General features: G+C 35.3%; 1 protein-coding gene across 1 annotated transcript in view; it reads right to left on the bottom strand.

Annotated features, from left to right (window-relative positions):
- LOC5575465 (5-hydroxytryptamine receptor 1) overlaps positions 1 to 18,390 on the bottom strand; it is a 324,994-nt gene that overhangs the window by 37,878 nt on the left and 268,726 nt on the right. Inside the window, exon 2 of the mRNA XM_021837985.1 lies at positions 10,170 to 10,227. The gene's annotated coding sequence lies outside the window, so the exon portion shown is untranslated. The remainder of the gene's footprint in view (positions 1 to 10,169; positions 10,228 to 18,390) is intronic.

Raw genomic sequence — 18,390 nt, 5'->3', positions numbered from 1 at the left:
GAGGGGGGGGTTTGGTTTTTCTTACGCACCATACAATTTATTTTTAATTTTCATACAAAAAATCTTACCATGGGGGGAGTGGGGGTTGAAAAACCCTGAAAATTGTCTTACGTAATTAATGGATCGCCCCTAAACAACTTTTTACGTTAATTCCTAAACGACTTCTGATTTTCTGGGTGGTCCGGGCAATTAACTGATTGAAGCAGGAACACTTACTTGCTTTCTAGAAAGGTCCAAAATACGAACGTTATTCTGTATGGTATGAAATAAAAGTTATACACGACAATTATATATTAGCACCAGCTATGGTTTCGATGTCAAATCGCCAGTAGTGGCATCCCTATGACTTTCGAATACTCCTAGGTGAGAGAAAACTATTGAACCACAGCCAAATGCGAGAAGGCACCACTTGCTACCGTTTTACGTTTGTAGGGAACTTGTTCCATCATTCGGTGTTTGATCCTTCGACCTTGACGCTTGCTCCTGCGGGGGCCGGCGATGAGGACAGGATCAAACATGTCGCGCGTCGGTCGAGTGAAAGTGAAAAAGTGGCGTGATCGCTTAGTTGTGTTTGATCCTTCGACCTTGATGCTTGCTCCTGCGGGGGCCGGCAATGAGGGCAGGATCAAACATGTCGCGCGTCGGTCGAGTGAAAGTGAAAAAGTGGCGTGATCGCTTAGTTGTGTTTGATCCTTCGACCTTGACGTTTGCTCCTGCGGGGGCCGGCGATGAGGGCAGGATCAAACATGTCGCGCGTCGGTCGAGTGAAAGTGAAAAAGTGGCGTGATCATTTAGTTGTGTTTGATCCTTCGACCTTGACGTTTGCTCCTGCGGGGGCCGGCGATGAGGGCAGGATCAAACATGTCGCGCGTCGGTCGAGTGAAAGTGAAAAAGTGGCGTGATCATTTAGTTGTGTTTGATCCTTCGACCTTGACGTTTGCTCCTGCGGGGGCCGGCGATGAGGGCAGGATCAAACATGTCGCGCGTCGGTCGAGTGAAAGTGAAAAAGTGGCGTGATCGCTTAGTTGTGTTTGATCCTTCGACCTTGATGCTTGCTCCTGCGGGGGCCGGCGATGAGGGCAGGATCAAACATGTCGCGCGTCGGTCGAGTGAAAGTGAAAAAGTGGCGTGATCGCTTAGTTGTGTTTGATCCTTCGACCTTGACGTTTGCTCCTGCGGGGGCCGGCGATGAGGGCAGGATCAAACATGTCGCGCGTCGGTCGAGTGAAAGTGAAAAAGTGGCGTGATCATTTAGTTGTGTTTGATCCTTCGACCTTGATGCTTGCTCCTGCGGGGGCCGGCGATGAGGACAGGATCAAACATGTCGCGCGTCGGTCGAGTGAAAGTGAAAAAGTGGCGTGATCGCTTAGTTGTGTTTGATCCTTCGACCTTGATGCTTGCTCCTGCGGGGGCCGGCAATGAGGGCAGGATCAAACATGTCGCGCGTCGGTCGAGTGAAAGTGAAAAAGTGGCGTGATCGCTTAGTTGTGTTTGATCCTTCGACCTTGACGTTTGCTCCTGCGGGGGCCGGCGATGAGGGCAGGATCAAACATGTCGCGCGTCGGTCGAGTGAAAGTGAAAAAGTGGCGTGATCATTTAGTTGTGTTTGATCCTTCGACCTTGACGCTTGCTCCTGCGGGGGCCGGCGATGAGGGCAGGATCAAACATGTCGCGCGTCGGTCGAGTGAAAGTGAAAAAGTGGCGTGATCGCTTAGTTGTGTTTGATCCTTCGACCTTGATGCTTGCTCCTGCGGGGGCCGGCGATGAGGGCAGGATCAAACATGTCGCGCATCGGTCGAGTAAAGTGAAAAAGTGCCGCGTTCGATAAGTTCTTTTTCATCTTTCGACGTTGACGCTTGCTCCTTGGCAGTGCGTCAAGAAAGCCCGAGCAGTCGTCAGTTGTTTTCCCTCTCGGGACGCGCGCCTATTTTCTCTGTGTGTTTTCATATAGCCGAGCAAACGAGTGAAGCTGAAAGTGGATTGTTGCTGCTCAAGGATGACGGATCAATTGGTGAGCTCGTTTCATGCTACTATTTCTAATCTATAAAATATGTATGATTGCATCTTTAATAATTTTTCAACAAACTATGAAATGTTCGTCACTGTGAGTGTCGACATAAACTCTGATTCATAAATTATTTACGTCAAATTTTTTTTACTCAAAACACCTTTTTCCTTTTACTTTTATTTTTGTAATTAAAAAAAAACTTTGAATGGTTCGACACTACGAGTGTAGACTTGCGAAAGGTTCACTTTATTCAACAAACTTTGATAAGTTCGTCAACTCAAGTGTCGGCATAATTTTTCTCTACATAGATATTGTTCACACCAAATAGAAAATTTTATATTTACATATAAGCATATTTATAGCTCACAAATAATTATTTATCATGGTCTAATCGCTTATCAAAGTGAATCCTGTGACCCAACGATCCTCCCCATTAACAAACATCCCTCCCAGTAACCTTTGTGGAGATGCAGAGGCAAACACGGTCTCCAAATAGCAAAGGTTACACACTAACATTCCTTCCCCCAATCCCACCTGACTGCAAGGACGTGGCCGGCGCCGTTATTGACCATGTATAAATAGAGGCACTGAATTATGCACACTGAAGAAGATTTTGGCCAATCCCAGCCGATCTTCTAGTTGATTCTTTGTGCATTTTCACTGACCTCGGTCAATCACGGAATAGCAACCATTGATATGTGTAGTCAGTCTAAGCTAAGCTAAGCTAAGCTGTAGGGAACTTGTTCCATCATTCATCTCGCACTTATACCAACGTTTCTCGTGTAAACTTTCGTAAGGATCTATGTAACAAAGAGAGATTTTCTCCTCGCTCACACTCTTTTTTTTCATTATAACTGTACAACACTGAAGCCTTTAGGAAGTTATTCACTACACATCGAAAGACAATATCCTTGACTAGCGTTTCATTAAAAAATGCAACATAATGTAGATAAGTTATTGATTGAAGAGACAGTAAACAAAAAGCGCCTCTCAATATTAGATAGGTGCTTTTGTAAAGGTATGCGAGACTTATCCATTTCTACTCACGAGTAGCATTTGTTTTTCGATTAATGCGTGATTAGGCCGTCTCAAGGATGGAAAAAATCACCTCTAGTGACTAACAACAAAGTATTTGAATGGTCTAAGATGGCCGTCACTCTTGCAGAAGCATGATTTGAACAGCTCACTACACGCGCATACTAAGGATATATGGAGCATCCGATGCACTGTTTGTCGCGGGACAACCCGTTTGTTGTAACTAGAGATGGTCGGGTCTCGGGTTTTCAAACCCGAAACCCGACCCGAACCCGAACCCGACGGGTTCGGGTCGGGTTCGGGTTTGAAAATTTGAAATTTTTCGGGTTCGGGTTCGGGTCGGGTTTGAAGGCTACAAAATTATCGGGTACGGGTCGGGTTCGGGCTTACAAAAAGTCGGGTTTGAGTCGGGTTTAGGTCAGGTTTGGTGAGAATTGTGAACAGAGTAACAACCTAAAAGCTTCCCTATGCATCAGAAACGATAAATTGACCATCTTTTCAAACTCGGGTTTTATTCGGGGTTTTCTTACAAAAAAATTTCGGGTTTCGGGTCGGGTTCGGGTTTACACAGCGAAAAACTTTCGGGTTCGGGTCGGGTCCGGGTTTGCTTTTCAATTATTGTCTCGGGTTCGGGTCGGGTCCGGGTTTGAAGAAATAAAACAAGTCGGGTACGGGTCGGGTTCGGGTTTGAAAAATGTGAAACCCGACCATCTCTAGTTGTAACATGTTGCGATTAACATGAATCATAATGCGTTCACGGCATAATTTTCCGCCCAAACCTTACCCGATTGATTTTCTAATCAGAAATGGCATGCCAGAGGACAGATCGCGGAATAAAAGCTTTAAAATCCTCGAAAAGTTATGACTTACACACTAAGCTCTTAAGGTGAATTTCACCGTAATCTCAACAGCTGAACAGTTCGGTGAAATATATCACCGTAATTCCGTCGAAATTTTACGGATTCCGGTGATTTTTCACCGAATACTGTAAAAATTAACCGTACTCCGTTAATTTATTTCACCGAACTGTTCAGCTGTTGAAATTTTACAGGAATCCGTAAAATAATTCAAGTGTGTAGGTTTGCGAACAAGTGATCGTGAGCACACATGCCGAGCGATTCATTTTTCAGGGAACGGAGTTTGTTGTTAGGCCTTGACGACTAATGATTAATCGTTGTTGCTATGCTCGCATGATAAAGAACAACCGCGATGCATAATTTATTTTGTCATGATCACTAGATTTCCATCCTTGGGCCGTTTATTAATTGCGTAAGGAATTATGGTGAGAAGGGTGGATATTAAATTTCCTATGTGCCAAACAGTTTATTTTTATTTTCATATAATAAACAATTTTATCGTGGGTAGGGGGAGTTGAAAAATTCCGAAAATAATAATTGTCTTACGTAATTAATGGATAACCCGATTAGATTAGATTAGACTGGAAGAAAGCGATATAGTAACCCACATTTTGATTCCATATTTTGTCGATAAAAAGGAGATCTGTTCAGGAGCACTCGCCCTAAATTTCCGTTCCCAGTCTCTTGATGTGCTTCCACAATATCACAGAAGCTGTATTCTGTGTACCACTAAAAAAATGAAATAAATAAATGTTGTTCATAATAGTTGCCACGAGAAACGGTCAAATATAAGCAATTTTATGCTCTCGTTGTTGTCGCCCTGTTTGGTATGCTGTTTATTTATTATTATTATTTCGCTTTCAATTCCGTTTTAGTCGTCATATAGTTTCTCTGAGTTGCACTTTTGTTTTCCTGCAAGTTTTACCCGTTTTCTACTGGTTTTATTATTGTTTATGCTGCACTACCGCCAGTTAGCTGGTTCCGATTGTCGTTTTTTTTTGTCTGGCGATTCCCAGAATATTCAGAGTATATTGAGGAATGGGAAAGCTCCATTGAAAGTTCGCATTTTTTTTGCACTTTGTTTCGCTTTGACGCTTCTCAAAAACATGTGCAGAAAGTGCCTACGTACATGAACAACCAATTTTATTTCGTCCTTGTTTGGATTTTATGTACACTGATTCGGGATATTATTTACTCTTTTAGAAGAAAAAGTAAAGTGCAAAAATCGATAAGCTCGATTAGCAATGAACAATATCGCCAATCCGATTCGGAAAACCAAGCAGATAATGGGCTCCCATTTTTTCTCCAGTTCTATTTTCAGACCTAATCAAGGTTCCGCTTCCTCAGCAAATCGATTACTACCCAGATAAAAAAAAATAATTATAATACAATAGGTTTTATTGTTACTATTACGTTTTTTCCACCAGTTAAACCATAAAATGTGGCCTTCCTTAGTCAAGTGGTTAGAGTCCGCGGCTACAAAGCAAGGCCATGCTGAAGGTGTCTGGGTTCGACTCCCAGTCGGTCCAGGATCTTTTCGTAATGGAAATCCCCTTGACTTCCCTGGGCATAGAGAATCATCGTACTTGTCATACGAGATACGAATGCGAAAAATGGCAACTTTGGTAGAGAAAGATCTCAGTTAATAACAGTGGAAGTGCTCTATTAATTGATCCAAGAATAAGAAGTTCTAGGAAATTTTTCACCATTACGTTCAATGGTTTTTGAATAAGTTCAGCTATATTATTTTTATTCGGGTACAGCTGCAGCTCTTTTGGTCATATCAGTTTGTTTCCGCCCGTTCAAAAGACGATTCTTATGGCCAGTAGTTTTTTGCAACGTCCCAGTTGAAAGGATAAGTCAGCAGGACGATAATTTTTATCGCATCTTCCTGTCATCATCCCGCATCGGATTCAACCGAATTTCTGAGATCTTCCCTGGGACAACAAACTAGCTGCTCCACAGCATTTTTTGGAAATGGATTCAAGTTACGGAGACATTTAGGTACGCTTTTTTATCAAGCTGAGCAAGAAAGAAATATCTTTCAGAAAAGACAAGAATCGGCGATGGGGACATCGAGAATCGATTGAACTGTCATTTTTATTCTTCGATTCTGTTGAACTGGAACTCTTTTTGGATGGGAGGGTCATGCGGGTACGAATGGAGTCTTCTGTACTGTAACATGGCGAACAGTGATGGCAGAAGTACTGATTGATGCCGAGCGCGGAACTGCAGGACTACCCAACTATAGTATTTGCAATTACAATTGTCAAACTTTCAATGAAAAACTAAAAAAAAATGTAAATGTCCTAAGTAACCATAAGTACTGAAAACAAGCCCCAAACCAGCATCAGATATGCATATAGGCGTTAAAATTGCACTGCAATTGCAGACACGCCCAATAACATTACAATCCACAATTCCACAATAGCCTCGCAACTGATGTGATTTGATCACAAATTATACACACAAAACAAACAAAAATCTGGTAACACTGCTTCTTTACAAACAAATACTATTGAGAATAAGTTGAGCGAACACAATCTCTTGCAGGTGCTGGGTCAAAAAACATCGATATCACAAAAAAAATCGAGTATCGTGACCAACCAGTCCTGGACAAACGGTGATGGCAGCCAAAAGATAAGTTCATTAGTTTTGTGAGGTGAAGTGTAAATTTTGATGCTTCCGGGAAGGAGGGTACTCCGTTGAGGAAATTCTCGTTTTCCGATCATTGAGAAGCATTTTTGCGAAGAACACGAATTTTGGCATCGACTTAAACCAAGCGTTACGATACCATTTGAATACGATAGAAGCAGCCTATATTTAAATCGTCGTCTGACAGGCTAACTAATGACCCGTGCAATGGCTTAAATCATTTTTCACGTCACTGGTCAGTGTCAAACGACCGGCAGAGAAAGATCCGTAACTATATGTGCCCGTGTCGGTTTCCTCAAGAAGAGAGATGTAATCTCTTCCCTCAAGCATCCGACGCAATTCAAGGTACAGTCGAATCTGAACAACTCGATATTCTATAAGTCGATGATTTTTACGGTCACTTCATGTTTCCTTCTTCCTCCTTATCCTTTTTTTTTTAGAGAAATTTGAACTACTTCTTGTTTTGAACAACATTTATAATATGAACTGAGCATTGAAAAATTTAAATATTATAAATTAAAATATTGATCGTTCGTTAAAAAAAACAAGATTTTTCGTCCATTTTTTAAAAGCTGTTATATAATATTTTGCAAAATATTATCATCAAATTTAATATTGCTTATTCACAGAAATGGTCATAAAAGTACATATTGGAAATACAGAAAATTATTCCTTCGACTTCAGGACATTTCGTGTGGATTTTTTCTATAATTCAATAATTCGCTTGAATATCAAGTTATGCATACCCGACTGTACCGCAAATTTCCCTCTAACTGCAAGTTGAAGAGACAAGTGTAACAGGAAATTGCCAGCCGACAACTGTAGCAATGGCTCTTCTTCGCCGGCCCTTTGCGACCAGAGTAGGTGTCATTCGGCTTGTAAACACGAGCGCCCGTAGGTGTTGGATATCATCTCGTTGCTCTTTGACACATTCAGAGGCAAAGAGAAGGCGAACCTGACTCACATCAAGAGATGCCCTAGGAAGATCTGGCGTTATTTAATTGAAAAAGATTATAAATAAATTAAATCTAATCCCTGCATGATGGCACAAAGGATGAAAACATGTCATGAACGTGATTGACATTCAAATTTTTCAGAAGAATTGCAATATTTACAAAAATTACAAAATGAAAATAAAATGAATAACTAAATCAAAGATTTATTACATTGCAACTTGCATTGCAAATCGAATTGTAAGTCATAAAAAATTGTTAGTGATGAGTTTGCTTTCATTCACAAAACTTAAAGATTAACAAAATTTTTAAAATTTACAAGATTTACAAAATTTACAAAATTTACAAAATTTACAAATTTACAAAATTTACAAAATTTACAAAATTTACAAAATTTACAAAATTTACAAAATTTACAAAATTTACAAAATTACAAATTTACAAAATTTACAAAATTTACAAAATTTACAAAATTTACAAAATTTACAAAATTTACAAAATTTACAAAATTTACAAAATTTACAAAATTTACAAAATTTACAAAATTTACAAAATTTACAAAATTTACAAAATTTACAAAATTTACAAAATTTACAAAATTTACAAAATTTACAAAATTTACAAAATTTACAAAATTTACAAAATTTACAAAATTTACAAAATTTACAAAATTTACAAAATTTACAAAATTTACAAAATTTACAAAATTTACAAAATTTACAAAATTTACAAAATTTACAAAATTTACAAAATTTACAAAATTTACAAAATTTACAAAATTTACAAAATTTACAAAATTAAATTTACAAAATTTACAAAATTTACAAAATTTACAAAATTTACAAAATTTACAAAATTTACAAAATTTACAAAATTTACAAAATTTACAAAATTTACAAAATTTACAAAATTTACAAATTTACAAAATTTACAAAATTTACAAAATTTACAAAATTTACAAAATTTACAAAATTTACAAAATTTACAAAATTTACAAAATTTACAAAATTTACAAAATTTACAAAATTTACAAAATTTACAAAATTTACAAAATTTACAAAATTTACAAAATTTACAAAATTTACAAAATTTACAAAATTTACAAAATTTACAAAATTTACAAAATTTACAAAATTTACAAAATTTACAAAATTTACAAAATTTACAAAATTTACAAAATTTACAAAATTTACAAAATTTACAAAATTTACAAAATTTACAAAATTTACAAAATTTACAAAATTTACAAAATTTACAAAATTTACAAAATTTACAAAATTTACAAAATTTACAAAATTTACAAAATTTACAAAATTTACAAAATTTACAAAATTTACAAAATTTACAAAATTTACAAAATTTACAAAATTTACAAAATTTACAAAATTTACAAAATTTACAAAATTTACAAAATTTACAAAATTTACAAAATTTACAAAATTTACAAAATTTACAAAATTTACAAAATTTACAAAATTTACAAAATTTACAAAATTTACAAAATTTACAAAATTTACAAAATTTACAAAATTTACAAAATTTACAAAATTTACAAAATTTACAAAATTTACAAAATTTACAAAATTTACAAAATTTACAAAATTTACAAAATTTACAAAATTTACAAAATTTACAAAATTTACAAAATTTACAAAATTTACAAAATTTACAAAATTTACAAAATTTACAAAATTTACAAAATTTACAAAATTTACAAAATTTACAAAATTTACAAAATTTACAAAATTTACAAAATTTACAAAATTTACAAAATTTACAAAATTTACAAAATTTACAAAATTTACAAAATTTACAAAATTTACAAAATTTACAAAATTTACAAAATTTACAAAATTTACAAAATTTACAAAATTTACAAAATTTACAAAATTTACAAAATTTACAAAATTTACAAAATTTACAAAATTTACAAAATTTACAAAATTTACAAAATTTACAAAATTTACAAAATTTACAAAATTTACAAAATTTACAAAATTTACAAAATTTACAAAATTTACAAAATTTACAAAATTTACAAAATTTACAAAATTTACAAAATTTACAAAATTTACAAAATTTACAAAATTTACAAAATTTACAAAATTTACAAAATTTACAAAATTTACAAAATTTACAAAATTTACAAAATTTACAAAATTTACAAAATTTACAAAATTTACAAAATTTACAAAATTTACAAAATTTACAAAATTTACAAAATTTACAAAATTTACAAAATTTACAAAATTTACAAATTTACAAAATTTACAAAATTTACAAAATTTACAAAATTTACAAAATTTACAAAATTTACAAAATTTACAAAATTTACAAAATTTACAAAATTTACAAAATTTACAAAATTTACAAAATTTACAAAATTTACAAAATTTACAAAATTTACAAAATTTACAAAATTTACAAAATTTACAAAATTTACAAAATTTACAAGATTTACAAAATTTACAAAGTTTACAAAATATATTAATTTCAGACTTATTAATTCATTTTAATTTTGTTCAAAAGAATGTCAATATTATAGCAGAACTACAATCTGCAAGCCTGAACTATACATAATTATTCGTCTGAATAAGTGAAAGGATGCAGTAGGAAGCACAACTCGTATGCATTTCGAGAAAAACCAAAATAACGACTTACCATGCCAAACAACTTTCTACTGGTGCTGTGGGCGTGTACCTAGATGCCTAGATGCAATCTGAAACGAAAAATGTGCAAAGAGAAATCTTTAGTTTTTTGCAACAGTTTCGAACGGATGCATTGATGGGAAATTGAACAGCACATCGTAGGCATCGTGTTTCCGTCTCAATCAAGCTGTATCTACATCTTTTCAAAGCCGTATAGTAGTAATGACGTATCGCGTGAAACTCATTATCCCAGCGTCGCTCGTAAAAAAACATGAGACATCATTTTCCCGCTCATATCATGAACAACATGCATCACCGACGACTGTATGTGACTCACCGAAAAGAATTGTTGCATCCTTTCATGATTCGCGATATAATTCCGTCGTCAATCTCACAGCTGATTTTGATGATACCGATAACCTTATTCGCTCATGGCGTTGTAAAAATGCAAAATGCGAAACGAGTGCCGTAAATATTTCATGAAGAGCGGATATTTTGTATATGAATCGCAAATGATGACACTTATTTTGACAGTGCAGGTCTTAAAATTTATCAAGAGATATTCTGACTACCGTGCTGATTCGAATATTGGCAACATACAAACAATAACTTGAGCATCTTTGGGGGACTCATCTACCTTCAATACAGGGCGAAATCGATTGTTGGTGTAAGGTCATTAGGCCGAAGTGGATGTGCGTAAGTACGTTAGGCCAAATGGATCATTAGGCTGAAACTTTATAAAATTAATGTTTATAATTTCGCCTAATGATCCATTCGGCTAAACGTACTTTGGCCTAGCATACTTGGGCATAACATATTCCGATCTAATGTCCAAGCACCCAATTGAGTGTATGCTTCTAGATAATTACTAAGAAAACTTTGTAGAAATGCTAATCAACGAATGAAACGGAAAGGTGAAATGGGTGTATTTTCAACCACATTTAATCTTCGATTTCAGTTTTTTCTTTTTAAATTCCTCCATCACTATGTTTTTGGGGTTTGCTCTAAGCAATTATTCAATAAACTCTTTACGTATTACTATAAGAATGCCTTCAGAAGGATGTTTCCAACAATTATTCCCATAAGTCGTCAAAGAGTTTCTTCAAAGATTTCTTGAAATTATGTTTAAGAAAAGTAAAAACTTCTGCTGAAGTAATGGTCAGGAAATATTCTACAGTGAGCTGCATTTGAAGTGACATATCTTTCCAATCGCATACTGCAATCAAAGAAAAATACCTTTCTTGATAATTTCTTGCAAGAAATTTCCCACGCATCTAGATAGGCGATTACAATTCTTTTCAGGCACATAGTCCGCATAATAACAAAGTACACACAAGGTTACCAATGCACACTGGACCAGGAGCAGAATTTAGCCAGACAAAACCTCTAGCGCTTTAGGAGTGCATTTTTCGGGTTGGTGTCAAAGGAGACTTATCCTGAATTTGTTTGTTCTTCAATTCGATGATAAAAGTTAGTTGGAAATTTCGCCGCATAGGTTGCGCTGCGATGAAAACTTTTTTGTTTTGCGTCCTAGAGCTTTCGCGTCTTCGGCATTGTTTCAGAACGTGTAATAATACGACAAGTTGTCGAAGACACCAAAGTTCTAGGACTTCAAATAACAAAGTTATGGTAAAAAATATGTAAGTCACTTAAATTTTACGTTTTTTCTACTTTTTACGTCAAAATCGTAAAATGTTTCACTTTGAATACCATGCATCGCCTAATTTCGATAACATGCAAGTACTGTATAAAAAAATCATATTTTTATACAGATATTTGAATTTTTGAACAAATTATTGTAAAAATATCATAATTTTTAACATAACTATACTCAAAAAATTGCAAATTTTTGCAAAAGCTTATCAATGATCCCAAATACGCTATATTTCATCTACCAAATGTCAAAGTTTGCCGGATGTATATCTTGATATATTTGAGATATCTGAATTCAAAATAACCACCTTTTTCATATTAATAGAATAGACTTATTATTATGGCCTGTTATGACCGTGTCGCGGCAGTTCTCTCTGGCATAAATCACAATTTACAAATCACAAGTATCAAAATAAAAGTAGTTTATTAACAAATCTAATTGCGTCAGTTAAGTGTCAACACTCTTGTAGTATAATGATAAAATTAATAATAAGTCCATTCCTTTTATATGAAGAGATGGTTATTTTGAATTTAGATATCTCAAATATATCAATATATACATCTGGCAAACTTTGATATTTGGTAGATAAAATATAGCGTATTTCGGATCATTGATAAGTTTTTGCAAAAATTTGCAACTTTTTGAGTAAAGTTATGTTAAAAATTATGATACTTTTACAATAATTCAAAAATTCGAATATTTATACAAAAATAATATTTTTTTTTTCATACAGTACATGCATGTTATCGAAATTAAGTGACGCATGGTTTTTAAAATGAAACACATTTCTTACCATAACTTTGTTATTTGAAGTCCTAGGACTTTGGTGTCTTCGACAACTTGTCGTATTTTTATACGTTCTAAAACATTGCCGAAGACGCGAAAGCTCTACGACGCAAAACAAAAAAAAATTGCATCGCAGCGCCACCTATGTGGCGAAATTTCCAACTAACTTTTATCTTCAAATTGAAGAACAAACAAATTCAGGATAAGTCTCCTTTGACACCAACCCGAAAAAATGCTCTCCTAAAGCGCTAGAGGCTAAATTCTGCTCCTGGCCCAGTGTGCAATGGCTCCATAAATTTTGAGAGAAATCTTCTGCAATCTAAACTAAGCATGCTACAAAAAGTTTTTTTTTATAGTCCATATAAAAGATTTCTCCTAGTTTCTTCTAACACTCACAAGAAGATTCATACAGGGTTTATCGCCATTTTATTGAACATTTATTTATGTTTTCCAATTAATATTTTCTGAAATTCTCTAAGAATTTCTCCGAAAATATTCCTTTACATTTATTTTGTTGCAACTCTGAGATTTAATGTAAATAAAAAGTTCGGATAAAACAGCATACTTTTAACTTATTCATTTAGCCATATAGAAAATTCCAGTCCAGGCATCTTTTTTCTTGCATATCCGCGAAAAAAAAAAGCGTTTTAACCATTACTTGTATTCAGAATGTGCTGGATCGATTTGTTTAGGTCCCAAGGATCACCTCTTATTTTTTATATTTCTTCCAGACTTTATTGAATATATTTGTCATGAAATTCCTTTAACTAAGGTGAAATAAACTATTAGGCACCTCCATGAATCGCTTTCATTTGATAATAAATTTTCGAGCTGTACTACAGCACTGCCCCGATTTTGCGGAAAACTCAGTGTCGTGTACTAGACTCGACTAGACGAAAGTCAACTCTAGTACACGACCTCACAGTTGAGATCGAAATACGCGTATCTGTCAAAGGATACTAAATCTAGCGGAATGAAATTGTATAGAACTAAATTCGGTATTGGACCAGATAAAACACTCAAAATGGAGCTGTTTTGGAATCTTGAAGCATTTTTTCGGGAACTCTTTCAATTTTGACACCACCTACTACTCCTAAAATTCTTCAAACAGTGTCACCGGTTTATTTTTGTCAGCAATTTCGATGAATTTCTTCTTGAATTACTCCCGACATTTGTTTAATTTTAACGGTGTTAATCCTTTTTAATTATCTGGTGGATTTTTTGTTTTTCGAAGTTTGCAAGAGATACTTGTATAATTCCAACTCCTCTTGAGATCCAACCAAAATTTGTCCAACCAGATTTTTAAACCCAAAACAATAATACCACTTATCAAATTTATGTATTTACATGGAATTTATCACATTTTTTTTCCAAAGAAGATCTTCAGCCAATTACCAAATGAAGTTTTATAGAAATTATCGTAGTAGATTCATTGATTTGTTCTATCCATGCTTTTCAAAAGCAGCTTCGTGGAATACTTTACAAAATTTATATGTTTTGTTTAATATCATCTATTTGGTTCTGAGGAGAATTTAAAGAATAACTACGAAAATTCCTGAAGTAAATCCTTGAGCTAGATATGTTTGAAAAAATGTAGAAGAATTCATTAAGAAATTACCATAATTTATGAAATCTTCCTGAACCGTTTGGGAAAATCAAAAATTTTCAAGGGCATTTTGAATAAAAACTAAATAGGTGCTTTGAAATCGATTTCGAAAAAAAAACATTAACTTTCTGGGAAAACTTTTAAGAGCATTTGAAAAAAAAAAATTCTAAATGAATTCGTTAAAAAATCTCTAGGGCTATGCCTAAAGCCTGTTTTAAATAAAAATTTAATATTTTTAGACTTGTTATTTTTTTTGAATTTATAAAACATTCAACAGTAACTACTACAATGGCTGTCTGTATACCCAAAAGCGCTCACAAGAGCACGGTTTTCGTGATCTACAAAGCAGTGTGCAGCAGTCTTCTCAAACGAACGCCGAACACGTTGGATCAGGCGGTTTTGTACTCTCCTTGTACTCTGTTTTCGCGTGCTAACCGAAACGCTCGAAACTTACCCTAAACCCACACATGTGTAAAGAGAACATCGGTGCAAACGCCGGTCCGAAAACCGGGTCATTTGAACCTCAATTACAACCGTGGTTCAAATTTTGGTGCAAATCTTCGGTTGTATCCGAGGTTCAGAACCATGACACAAACGAACAGACAGAAAACAGTTGATATCCACGCTTATCAATTTCTACTTATCGTGTCTATATAGTTTTATATAGTAAAATCCTTGGTTATCTATTAAGTTACCGCTAAATGCAATTTAAAGTATCGATCTTAGTTGATCTGCTTAAATGAAACATTTATTCAAGCCTTGCGATTTGAACCAAAATGTTCCATATATGATCGAAGAAATTTATCCGCGTGGATTTCATCCGTTCCCTGTCCGCCTGCTTTGTGCCATTATTTGAACCGAAGTACCATTTTGTCTCAAATTCCGAATAGACTCATATTCCGATCACTCGGTTTTTGTATGGCGATTTGGTTGAAATGTTTTGCTGAAATATGTCATAAAATTACCAAGAAATGGCAGCCAATTGCAACTCAATTTAAACGTCTTCTTACGTCTTTCATACTTTGGGAGTAGTTATGATTCTCTAGTTTGAGACCAGTAAAACCAGAACCAGCTTATATAAATTTATTTGCGAAATTATTCATTTGAATACGATTTATTTGTGCTCTTCGGAATTGGAATCAAGATGTTCGGCATATGAGACAAATTGAACACAGTGTTCGCATTTGAATCAAAATGTTTTTCCATACTTTTACGTAAAAACAATACTTCAAACGATGATTGTACGACATTTCCCAGAATGACGTTCCCCAGAACGACATTCCCCAGAACGCCATTCCCCAGAATTGGACATTCCCCAGAAATCCATTCCTCAGAATGGGACATTCCCCAGAAAACCATTCCCCAGAATGGGACATTCCCCAGAAAAAAATAACAATAGATCTTTGAGGTGTTCAAATCCAGGAAAATGGTAAATAGTAAATAGTGAATGCATCTAACTGGAAAACCATAATTTTCATAGGTAAAACATTTTCGTATTATTTTTTTTTATTTATAACGGTAGGACCTTCGGTTTGTTGCAGCCTTTCATTTATTGAATGGAGAATCTTTAATTCAAATTTTTTTTAAAATTAACCATTTATGGTCGGAAATGTAATTCGAATCATTCGGACGATTTTTATATTTTTTGACGATTTTCTCGTCGAAAAAGTTAAAATTTAGCATGACATAATATGTGTACCATCCCTAATTATTTAGACAATAAAACTAGGAAGAACAGCATATGTTCAAAAGAAGGGAGAATATGCCATGAAAGCCGAAAAACAAATTCCATTAATTTACTTTGTGACATATTACACTACACCAATCTCCCTTTGAAAATACAATTAGAAAGAACAGCCAATTTTAAAAGAAGGATGAATAACTATGAAAACAAAAAAACAATAGCTTTGATCAAGTTTGATCATGAAACACAGTATGACGTATGTAGGAACAGCTTATGTTAAACGGTTGAGCTACTTTTCCTCGAACGTCGGTTTCCCAAATGTCGTTTCCCCGAACGCCAGTTCCCAGAATGCCAGTGCCCCGAACAACCCGTTTCCCCGAATAGCCTAGTTTCCGAAAAGTTTTTAGCTCTTATAATTATCATAACTTTTGTGTTTCGAAGTGGTAACGAACCGGTCATCTAATATGCACCCTTCTTCACTTGATTGGCGGTTCTTTCGAGTTTCACCATCATTGGCATTTTTGGCAAGATATATTTAGTCGAGGATGACGTTCAAATCTATATTATCTTCTTCTTTTAATTGCTAATCATTCATTCTAGTTCATCACCCAGTCCTTAAAGACTATCCTTGCACCTGTTTGAACTGCATCACTATTCGGGGAAACGGGTCATTCGGAGAGGTGGCATTCAGGGAAATGAGCTTGAGATCCATAATAATGAATTTGACAAAATAATATTTTGGGTGAATTGACGTCTGTGTCCGGAATTCGAAGCTTCTGGGAATTCGAATCAATTCAGTAGGTACATTTTTTCTTTTTCTTTTTTTCTGGCGTTACGTCCCCACTGGGACAGAGCCTGCTTCTCAGCTTAGTGTTCTTATGAGCACTTCCACAGTTATTAACTGAGAGCTTACTAAGCCAATGACCATTTTTGCATGCGTATATCGTGTGGCAGGTACGAAGATACTCTATGCCCTGGGAAGTCGAGAAAATTTCCAACCCGAAAAGATCCTCGACCGGTGGGATTCGAACCCACGACCCTCAGCTTGGTCTTGCTGAATAGCTGCGCGTTTACCGCTACGGCTATCTGGGCCCTAGTAGGTACATTTCTTAACGACAAAAAAAAAACTAAACTACCAATTTTTTCCACTCTTTACAAACGTATAAAACTCATTCTGGGGAATGTCCTATTCTGGGAAATGTCCCATTCTGGGGAATGGGTTTCTGGGGAACGTCATTCTGGGGAATGTCGTTCTGGGGTTTGACTTTCTGGGAAATGTCCTACAACCCAAACGATAACGAAGCGCAAGTTAATTTTGAAAATCCAACTATCAAGGTTGAGTGTGAAATACGTTGGCAAGAGGCTCAGGCAGAGCCAAGAATCCCGTCGAATTGAATCCCGTCGAATTGAATCCCGTCGAATTGAATCCCGAAATATATTTGTACCTTAGTTGTTCATGGAGTAAAATTAGTTTTGTGTTAGAAGTAAAGTGTTTGTAATGTGATATGGCTCATATAAATAAATTGTGAAGTTTTTAATGATGTGTTGAGTGGATAAAACCTGGATAAACCCTCTGCGAATCGGTCAGCTGACCGCCCAGTATAATCGCTGGACGTCCACTTCAGCGACCCAAGGAACCGCTATCCAAAAGCCACCAAATACAGTCCACTCGGAAGGAAGGTAAGGACCAGCTCCTAAACATGGACCATCAATCTGTTCAAAATTAACTTTTCAAGCAGTTTACTGATGTAGTAAAATAAACTGATTGGACTATAGCTAGAAGCTTCTGCAGGATTTTAGTCTGGTTTTAAAATTGGTGTAAGGGGTCATGCACAAATTACGTCACGCTCCAAGGGGGGGGGTGGTCAAGCCAAGCGTGACAAGCCATACAACAATTTCGGAGGACTCATACAAAAAACGTGACAAAGGGGGGGGGGAGGGGGTCAAAAAAGTTGTAATTTAGCGTGACATAATTTGTGTACCATCCCTAACCTTAGCATTCAGAACGTCCTTATTCAAAATGTGCTGCCCCATTGAACTCTCCAACTGCCAACTTTCAAAACCAAATATGAAATTTACTTGAAAGTTCTTCAAATGAAGTGTTCGAAATTCGAAACGGTACGGTAGCTCCTAATATAAAGGAATAAGCGTAAAAAACAACCCTTGAAGAAAAAAAAAGCGGAACTTCATTAAGCGAGCATACAACATGAACAAAAGAACATTGAAACGGTGATAGTATGTCACTGCCATTGCATTGTCGTCGTCCCGGCAGTTGTTTAGTAGCAGGAGTTGTTCTCGATGGAAAATGCAAAATTCACTGCCACTCTGCCGGAGGAAAACTGCGAGAAATAAATTTGTTCGAATAATAAATTACTTTGCTGCTCTTGCTCGTTGCTCTGTTAGCTTTGCATTCCGAATTGAGCTTGAATTGTGACTGTAAAACTCGAAACAAATACGAGTTGCGTGCGAGTGGCGAATGTTTGTGGGCAACACTGTTGGTGGAT

Source organism: Aedes aegypti, chromosome 1, assembly GCF_002204515.2.
Source record: "Aedes aegypti strain LVP_AGWG chromosome 1, AaegL5.0 Primary Assembly, whole genome shotgun sequence".
Taxonomy (NCBI): Eukaryota; Metazoa; Arthropoda; class Insecta; order Diptera; family Culicidae; genus Aedes; species Aedes aegypti.
This window is presented reverse-complemented; position numbering and strand designations above follow the sequence as displayed.